Source organism: Mus musculus, chromosome 16 (genome assembly GCF_000001635.26).
Source record: "Mus musculus strain C57BL/6J chromosome 16, GRCm38.p6 C57BL/6J".
NCBI classification, from domain to species: Eukaryota; Metazoa; Chordata; class Mammalia; order Rodentia; family Muridae; genus Mus; species Mus musculus.
Window position 1 is genome coordinate 54754236 of NC_000082.6, and position 10305 is coordinate 54764540.

A 10305-nucleotide genomic window follows, 5' to 3' on the forward strand; every position below is an offset into this window, starting at 1 on the left:
CAATGGGCCTCTCTTTTCAGTGATGGCCGACTAGGCCATCTTTTGATACATATGCAGCTAGAGACAAGAGCTCCGGGGTACTGGTTAGTTGATATTGTTGTTCCACCTATAGGGTTGCAGTTCCCATTAGCTCCTTGGGTAATTTCTCTAGCTCCTCCATTGGGGGCCGTGTGACCCAACCAATAGCTTGATGGCTTTCTTTCTAGGCTATTATTTTGGGGGAAAGTTGGTTGGGTGAATGTAGGGGTTGTCATAGAATTCTTCTGTTTCTCTTCATCCAATTTGAGTCTGCAGTCATCAATACCATGGCAAAAGAAGCTAAGTTGCCCTTTACAGTCAGAGGGAGCAGTCATCATAGACTTGGACAAGGTTCCTGGAAACAATGCAGAGCAAGAACTGCAGACATCCACATGGTCTCCATTGCCAGCACATGCCACAGACCTCAGTGTTTTCTCTGTGGCAGTACAGATCTTGAACATCAACACTGACTGTCATAGCCCTCAAAGACAGCATTGCCCACTTTATACATAGTCTTTGGTGGTAACAGTGGCCATGGACATTAATACAGACTCCGACTACTATAGAACTACAGATCTACACATGGCCCTTGGCATCAGCATGGAGTGGACATGACAATGCCATTAGGTGACAATGCAGGCCTCTCAGATCCATATAGCCCCTGGAGGTAGCATGGTCCACAAATATAATCATGGATTCAGGCATCCTTCCAGGTCTTGAATTGATTTAAATACAAGAAAATATCTCCAAATTTCATTATCACATTAAACAGAACAGAAAATCTGAGCATTTAGATTTTCAAATTTCAATTACTTTTTTTAAATTTAAAATTTTTAAAAAATTTTTATATCTATCATTTTTCCCTGATAAAAAGCTGTTTTAACTTCAGAAAAAACTAGGTACTTCAATTGCATCGTTCTAAAATTCTCAATTTCATGACTGGAAATTTATCTCAATTAACAACTGATAAGTCATAACAGAAATGGTTTTTGTTCTGTATGACCATAAAATTAGTTTGAAAATTAACATAGATTGCTTCTACTTTTTAAATCTTTCACTGAAAAAAATTAAATTAGTTGTATTTTTTGTCAAAATGTCAAATATAGTAAGTTTTATTTAGACAAGTGTCTCCAGATAATCCTTGAATTGATATACAGTTTTAGGTTACTAAGACGTGCCATTCAGTGTGATGCATACCTAAAACTTGATATGTCCAAATTTTCAGCACTCAAGTTGTTAGGAAAACAAAAGTAAATAAGATACCCTGAAGGGAGGCTCATTATCTGTGTGTCTCCTGATCTCATTTTCATCCTTTGTAATGTGCACAAGATGAAATCACTAGAATCTACTTTAACAAACTGTTCTAATGATTAAATAAATCACTATAAAGCAATTAAATATTATCTAGAATATAATATGTACATAATAAGCATTAAGTTATTAACTAAGCATTATGGCTCCAGGAAATCTTTTGAAAAGAGAATTAAGCAACATTTTAAATTTTCTATTAGGTTTAATAAACATGATGATAAGTACTAGTCTTAGGTTACTGGGTTTTTCTTTGTGAAATAATTGTTAATATCATTAATCAAAATTGAGACATGATGTGAAGGCTCGATGCCGAAGTGTAGGGGAATGCAAGGGTGGCAAGGAGGGAGTGGGTAGGTGAGGGAGCACCCTTATAGAAGCAGCAGGAGAGGGAATTGGATAGGAGGTTTCCATATGGGGGGTGGGAGGGATCTGGGAAAGGGGATATCATTTGAAATGTAAATAAATAAAATATCCAATAAAAAACTATAAAAAATGAGACATGAAGACATTACAGTTACTTACTACATGTGGTTACTGATAGACTTGGGGTTAAAGACACACTTTACCAACTCTGGTCCTTGAACATATTAAGAAACAGCAAAAAAAAAAAAAACTGAATTATGCTCCACATTCTTACCATCACAGGTGAAAATCATCATAGGTGCCTTGAGAGATAGTTCAGTCAGTAAAGTGCTTGCTTTACAACTACAAGGACATGAATTATTTTTTTATTAGATATTTTCTTCATTTACATTTCAAATAACATCTCCTTTCCTAGTTTCCTCTCCAAAAGTCCCCTATACCCTCCCCCCCGCCCTGCTCTCCGACTCACCCACTCCCACTTCCTGGCCCTGGCATTCCCCTTTACTAGGGCATATAATCTTCGCAAGACCAAGGGCCTCTCCTTCCATTGATGGCTGACTAGGCCATCCTCTGCTACATATGCAACTAGAGATACAAGCTCTGGGGAGTACTGGTTAGTTCATATTGTTGTTCCTCCTATAGGGTTGCAGACCCCTTTAACTCCTTGGGTACTTTCTAGGGATAGAATTCATGTCCTTTCTCTAGCTCCTTCATTGGGAATTCTATCCCTAGAGCCACCATTATAAAAAAAGCCTGGAACAGATCCTTGGAGCTTATTTGTCAAGTTCCAAGCCAATGAGAGAGTTTCTCAAAACGTGCTGGCAAGTCCTTAAAGAATGGTATGTGAGAATATCTTCTGTCTCCCACAAGCATTTACGGACATATGCATGTACAATTGTAATTACATGAGAGCATATACACTCATATACACATATACATACATCCTTTATTCCATCGAAGTTGGCTTATCCAGAGAAAATTAATATTCCTTTCTCTGAAGACACATTGACAGAGAAGATACTCAATAGACATCTGTTAGATCATACCCACCTTGTGCAATTTTACTTCTGTACAAATATCTCATTCATTAACAGAGTAAGGAAAAACTGCCCAGCTATTTCTTCATATCTCTATTCCTGAAAGCTCTCAAGTGATACACTTTATATTGTATATGTAAATGTATACTAAGTCAGAATGTATTATTGTAACCATGTCTTTTGCTATAGGTTCATTAGCTATAAATTTGCTGAAGAGCAGAGTTCTTTTTTTCTTTATAAAAAAATTCAAATATATAACTTCTATGGTCAGAGAAATTGACCTTTTTTAAAACCTTGAGCCAGAAAACCATGACACTTGAGAACATGGTAGTACATAAAAGAAAATACAGAATATGGCCCTTGAGCCATTAGCTTCATCCAGCTGTTCCTGGTGGGTTCACTCGAGGCTAATTAATATACAAAGTTGATTTAGAGAAAAGTGGAAATAGACATATTTTCAGATGTTATTTTGAATATCATTATGCACACAGTAAGCACCTAACAGGTATTAACCATTGCTAATAATTCCAGTAAAGCGGTAATTGAAGAACACATACTTGTTTGCTGATTCTATAACTTGCCATAAACTAGCTACAACAGGAAAAGGTCATGTGTCTTTATGCTTTTCTACTTTCTCTCCCTTCACAGTGCTACTCAAGAAAACAACCATCCCTGCTGACTTCAGTCACAAGTGACAGAAAGGCACTTCCAACAAATAACAGTAAAATTTCAGAAAATATTGCATTTTATGGAAATTTTACATGAAACAGTCAAACCTTTCAGGTTGAGGACAATAGGCAATATATTCTCGGCGCCTAATGCAGCTTCTAATCTAGTATAAACCAAAATTTTCAGCTCTTTATGGAAATCACTTGCAGCAATTTTAATTTTAAGGCTTTTAAAATGCAAAGACCCCCTAATGAGAATCCTTTTCTACTTCAGTTTTCAATATTGTTATTTCATTTAATGTGGCTCCTAGGAGTTTATATTTTTCTTTTCAAGTTCCTAACATGTTAGAACCATATTGTGGATTAATGAAAAAAATTACAAAAATGTTTTTAACCTTACTTTCACATTTAATAGTTCACATCTTTCTTTTATGAAGTTTCAGGAACACAACAAGAAAAAAAAATAAAACAAGATAAAATTACACATTAAAGTTTCTGAGCCAATTTAGAAAAAAAAACAAACAAACAAACACTAACCCTTTGTTTATTTATATCACTGATAAGTACAGAGAAAAAATTTCAAATTATTAATGGAATAGTGAAGATATTTAGATCATAAAAACTGCCTTCCTGAGACTGATAATTCTTTTGTTTGAAGTGGTTTCTTTTCAGTTTACAGTACTTTCGATGGTGTAACACAACCTGGTATAAATGTTCATAATGCTTTAAAAGTCTGCACGCAAATAATGTAGGCTCTGGTCATTTGCCAATATACATATCATGTCACCCCAGTAAGTAATACATTTCTTCCATGTTGTTGCATATCTGGGGGGAGCTGACAGTTTTAGAAAACCATTCAGATCACTACAACTTTATAGCCTATTTAAGATTCATACATAGTTTCAAAAATATCTACACAGATTCTCACTGTCATTATATAGTCTGTACTTGAGGCAGGATTGCAATACAATAAAAAAATATGTCTTAAAGTTTGCATCTGTTCCCAGAGGTTTGGGTATTTTGTTTTGTTTTGTTTTTTTGTTTTTTGGTTTTTTGGGTTTTTTTTTTGTAATGAATTTGTCACTTCACAGGTTTGCATATACATAAGAACATGTACAGTTTTTATTTTTTTTTTTTCATTTTTTTTTTATTAGGTATTTAGCTCATTTACATTTCCAATGCTATACCAAAAGTCCCCCCTACCCACCCACTCCCCCCCTTTGGCCCTGGCGTTCCCCTGTACCGGGGCACACAAAGTCTGCTTGTCCAATGGGCCTCTCTTTCCAGTGATGGCCGACTAGGCCATCTTTTGATACATATGCAGCTAGAGTCAAGAGCTCAGGGGTACTGGTTAGTTCATAATGTTGTTCCACCTATAGGGTTGAAGATCCCTTTAGCTCCTTGGGTACTTTCTCTAGCTCCTCCATTGGGAGCCCTGTGATCCATCCATTAGCTGACTGTGAGCATCCACTTCTGTGTTTGCTAGGCCCCGGCATAGTCTCACAAGAGACAGCTACATCTGGGTCCTTTCAGTAAAATCTTGCTAGTGTATGCAATGGTGTCAGCATTTGGAAGCTGATTATGGGGTGGATCCCTGGATATGGCAGTCTCTACATGGTCCATCCTTTCATCTCAGCTCCATACTTTGTTTCTGTAACTCCTTCCATGGGTGTTTTGTTCCCACTTCTAAGGAGGGGCATAGTGTCCACACTTCAGTCTTCATTTTTCTTGAGTTTCATGTGTTTAGGAAATTGTATCTTATATCGTGGGTATCCTAGGTTTTGGGCTAGTATCCACTTATCAGTGAGTACATATTGTGTGAGTTCCTTTGTGATTGTGTTACCTCACTCAGGATGATGCTCTCCAGGTCCATCCATTTGGCTAGGAATTTCATAAATTCATTCTTTTTAATAGCTGAGTAGTACTCCATTGTGTAGATGTACCACATTTTCTGTATCCATTCCTCTGTTGAGGGGCATCTGGGTTCTTTCCAGTTTCTGGCTATTATAAATAAGGCTGCTATGAACATAGTGGAGCATGTGTCCTTCTTACCAGTTGGGGCTTCTTCTGGATATATGCCCAGGAGAGGTATTGCTGGATCCTCCGGTAGTACTATGTCCAATTTTCTGAGGAACCGCCAGACTGATTTCCAGAGTGGTTGTACAAGCCTGCAATCCCACCAACAATGGAGGAGTGTTCCTCTTTCTCCACATCCTCGCCAGCATCTGCTGTCACCTGAATTTTTGATCTTAGCCATTCTCACTGGTGTGAGGTGGAATCTCAGGGTTGTTTTGATTTGCATTTCCCTGATGATTAAGGATGTTGAACATTTTTTCAGGTGCTTCTCTGCCATTCGGTATTCCTCAGGTGAGAATTCTTTGTTCAGTTCTGAGCCCCATTTTTTAAGGGGGTTATTTGATTTTCTGAGGTCCACCTACAGTTTTTAAAATAATTATTTTTTTGATCCTGTTTAAAGATGAACATGTGTTAATTAACAGGCATTATGTGTACCGGGTAGAATGTAAATTTCTAATCTAAATTCAGAATATGATATATTTCATAACTTGTTATTGATAAAGAAACAGGTAGCTTGTATTTTCCCCTTTTACAGAATGATTAAAATACAATTGATAAATCAAACTTGTATATACTTAATTGTTTTATTGTAATAGATTGATATATACTCTAGATTCTTTTTGGTTAGTGAGAGATAACATGAGCAAATATTATGAATTGGAGGGCAGGTGGTGGTTAATTTGGCATATATGTCTAGTCTAATTTGGCTTATATGAGGAAAATAAATCCAGAACATAAGCCAGAAGTGGAAAAAAGAAACAAGGAAGAAACTCTGTTTGCTGGTTTGCTTGCAGGTACCTTGATTAGCTACCTTTCTTCTATTATTTTTTAATCATATTTTTACATTCCAGTCATTATCCCCCTCTCCTGTTCTGCCATCCCACATTTCCTTGTCCCATCCCTCCTCTCCCATCTCTCAAGAGGATCACACCACACACACACACACACACACACACACACACACACACACACACACTCACACACACACACACACACACCCCACCACCACCACCAAGCCTCCCCATCCCTTGGGGCTTCAAGTCTCTCAAGGGTTAGGTTCATCTTCTCTCACTGAGGCCAGAACAGGCTGTCCCCTGCTATATATGTGTCAGGGGCCTCAAACTAGCTATAGTATGCTGCCTGGTTGGTGGCTCAGTGTCTGAGAGATCTAGGGAGTCCAGGTTGTTGAACCTGCTGGTCTTCCTTTGAGGTCACCATCCTCCTCAACTTCTTCCAGCTTTTCCCTAACTCAACCACAGGGGATCCCAGCATCACTCCATTGGATAGATAGAAGTATCTGCTTCTGTCTCAACCAGCTGCTTGTTGGGTCTCTCAGAAGGCAACCATGCTAGGCTCCTGTCTGTAAGTATACCATAGCATCAGTAATAATGTAATGCCTTGGATCCACCCCGTGGAGATGGGTCCCAATTTGGACCAGTCACTGGAACTCTTTTCCCTTGAACCCCTCTCCATTTTTGTCCCTGCAGTTCTTTTACACAGAGACAATTCTGGGTCGGAGTTTTTTACTTTGGGACAACAACCCCACCCTCCACTTGATGCCCTATCTTTCTACTGGAGGTGGATTCTACAAGTTCCCTCTTCCCATTGTTGGGCATTTCATCTAAGGTTCCAGCCTTTGAATCCCAAGAGTCTCTCATCTCCTAGATCTCCAATACATTCTAGAGGGTCGCCCCACCTCCCACCTCCCAGCTCTCATCTCCCACCTCCTGAGGTTGCATGCTTCCTCAGTCGGCACTCCTGTTCACCACACCAATATTGAACACGTTCCCATTTTCCCCTACCCCTCCCCTCTCCTACCCAGTTCATTCCATTCCTCTGCCCTCTGCTTTCTTCTCCCTTCCAATTAGGATCGAAGCTTCCTCCCTTGGGCTCTTCTGCTTGTTACCCTTGAATTCTGTGAATTGTATCCTGGGTATTCTGTACCTTTTTTGGCTAATATTTCTGCCTGTTGCCTTAAAGCATTTGTAAAGTTGTCCTTTCTACTATCACAAACCACATCCTGTACCTTCCCCTACTCTGTCCATCCCTTGTTGCAAATGTATGGGAGGCAAGACAAAAGCCCACACACCCAAAGAAAGAATATCCCAGGAAAGAATAATAAGAATAAAAATTCTATGGGAGAGTAGAATTCAAATATTCCCAACACAACTCCCAAGATATATTAATAATATATTTCATCCCATTTTATTAAAAGAAAGCCACCATAAATATGTTTATTTAACATAAAAATTAAATTTTCATCAAAACAGAATAAAAACTCTAGTTCTTGGCCTGATCCTTCAACCCTACCCTCTTCTTGGTCCTGTAGTAGGAATTGTTTGTTCCTGGAGACAGCATAGAATCATGCCTAGAGAGAGCACCACAGAAATCTTCAAGGAGGACAGACTTCCTTTCACATCTAAAGAATTTCCAAAGTAGTACCATTCATCTTGTCATTTAGTGAAAAGGATATGTAAGCTTAGTGTCTAATATCTACTTATTAGTAAGTACATAGCATGCATGTCCATTTGGGTATGAGTTACCTCACTCAGTATGATATGTTCTAGTTCCATCCATTTGCCTGCAAAACTCATGATGTCCTCATTCTTAATAGCTGAGTAGCTGAGTAATATTCTGTTGTGTGAATTAACCACACTTTCTCTATCCATTCTTCTATTGTGGGACATCTGGAGTGTTTGCACCTTCTGACTATCACAAACAGGGCTGCTATAAATATAGTGGAACACATGCTCCTGTGTTATATTAGGGCATCTTTTGGGTATATTCGCAAGAGTGGTATACCTGGGTCTTCAGGTAGATCTATTTCCAATTTTCTTATGAACCTCCAACTTATTTCCAGAAAGGTTGTACCAGTTTGCAATCCCGCCAACAATGGAGGAGTGTTCCTCTTTCTCTGCATTCTCACCAACATGTGCTGTCACCTGAGTTTTTGATGGTAGCCGTTCTGATTGATGTGAGGTGGAATCTCAGGAACCAAACAAGTGAGAGACCTGTATGACAAGAACTTCAAGTCTCTCAAGAAAGAAATCAAAGAGGACCCCAGAAAATGGAGAGATCTCCCATGCTCATGGATTGATAGGATTAACATAGGAAAATTGGCCATCCTAACAAAGGCAATCTACAACTATCAAAATTCTAACACAATTGTCAATTTCATATAAAAAAGAAAACCAGAATAGCAAAAACAATTTTTTTTAGATTTTTATATTAGTACTTATTTTTATTGGTTGTTTTATTTATTTATATTTCAAACCCCTTCCCAATTTTCCCTCTGTAAATCTCCTACCCCATTCCCCATTCCCACTGCTTCTATTAGTGTGCTCCCCACCCCTACCTACCCATTCCTACCTCACAGCCCTAGCTTTCCCTACACTGGGGCATCCAGCCTTCACAGGACCAAGGGCCTCCCTTCCCATTGATGCCCAACAAGGCCACCCTCTGCTACATATGCAATGGGAGCCATGGATCTCTCCATGTGCTCTCTTTAGTTGGTGGTTTAGTCCTTGGGTGCTCTGAGCCAGGATGGGTCTAGTTGGTTGATATAGTTGTTCTTGCTATTGGGATACAAACCCCTTCAGCTCCTTCAGTTCTTCCCTTAACTCCTCCATTGGGGTTCCCATGGTCAGTCTTATGGTCAGCTGCAATTATCCACATCTGTATTGGTCAGGTTCTGGCACAGCCTCTCAGGAGATAGCTATATCAGGCTCCTGTCAGCAAGCTCTTCTTGACACCAGCAACAGTGACAGGGTTCGGTGGCTGCATATAGGATGAAACCTCAGGTGAGGAAGCCTCTGGATGGTCTTTCCTTCAATTTCTGCTCTATTCTTTGTCCCTGTATTTCCTTTAGACAGGAGCAATTATGGGTTAAAATTTTTGAGATCAGTGGGTAGCCCAATCCCTCAACTAAGGGCTGTGCCTAAACTCTGGATATAGTGTCTACAGATTTTCTCTTCCCTTTGTTGGTTATTTCAGCTAATGCCATCCTCATTGGGTCCTGAGAGCCTCTTACTTTCCTGGTATATGCAACTTTATGGCAACTACCCCCAACTCCCTATCCCTACTGCTACACACCTCTGTTCAATTTGCTGACCCCCTCTCCTCCCACACCTGATCCCTCCTTTATTCCCATCCCCCTCTTCTCTCCCTGCCAAGTCCCTCCCTCCTTTTTTCCTCACATAATTATTTTGTTCTGCCTTCTAAGGAGCACTGAAGCCTCCACAGTTTTCTCTTCCTTCTTGTGTTTCATATGGTCTGTGAGTTGTATTATATTTATTCTGAGTATTTTGCCTAACATCCAGTTATTGGGGAGTACATACCATGTGTGTTCTTTTGTGACTGGGTTACCTCATTTAGGATGATATTTTCCAATCTGTAGGTTGCTGATTTGTCCTATTGACTATGTCCTTTGCCCTACAGAAGCTTTTCAGTTTCATGAGATTCCATTTTTCACTTCTTGATTTTAGAACTGAGCCATTGGAGTTCTGTTTAGGAAATTTACCCCTGTGCCTCTGAGTTTCAGAATCTTTTCCACTTTCTCTTCTATTAGATTCAGTGTATCTGGTTTCATGTTGTGGTCCTTGGTCCATTTGGGTTCAGCTTTGTGCAAGGTAACAAATATAGATAATATGGACCTATTTTCATTTCTACATACTGACTGCCAGTTAGACCAGCACCATTTATTGAAGATGCTTTGTTTTATACATACACACACACACATTTAATTTGAAGATATGTGAATTTTGTTAAATGCTTTTTTAGCATCTAATGAGATGATCATGTGATTTTTTCTGTGAGTTTTTTCATATAATGGA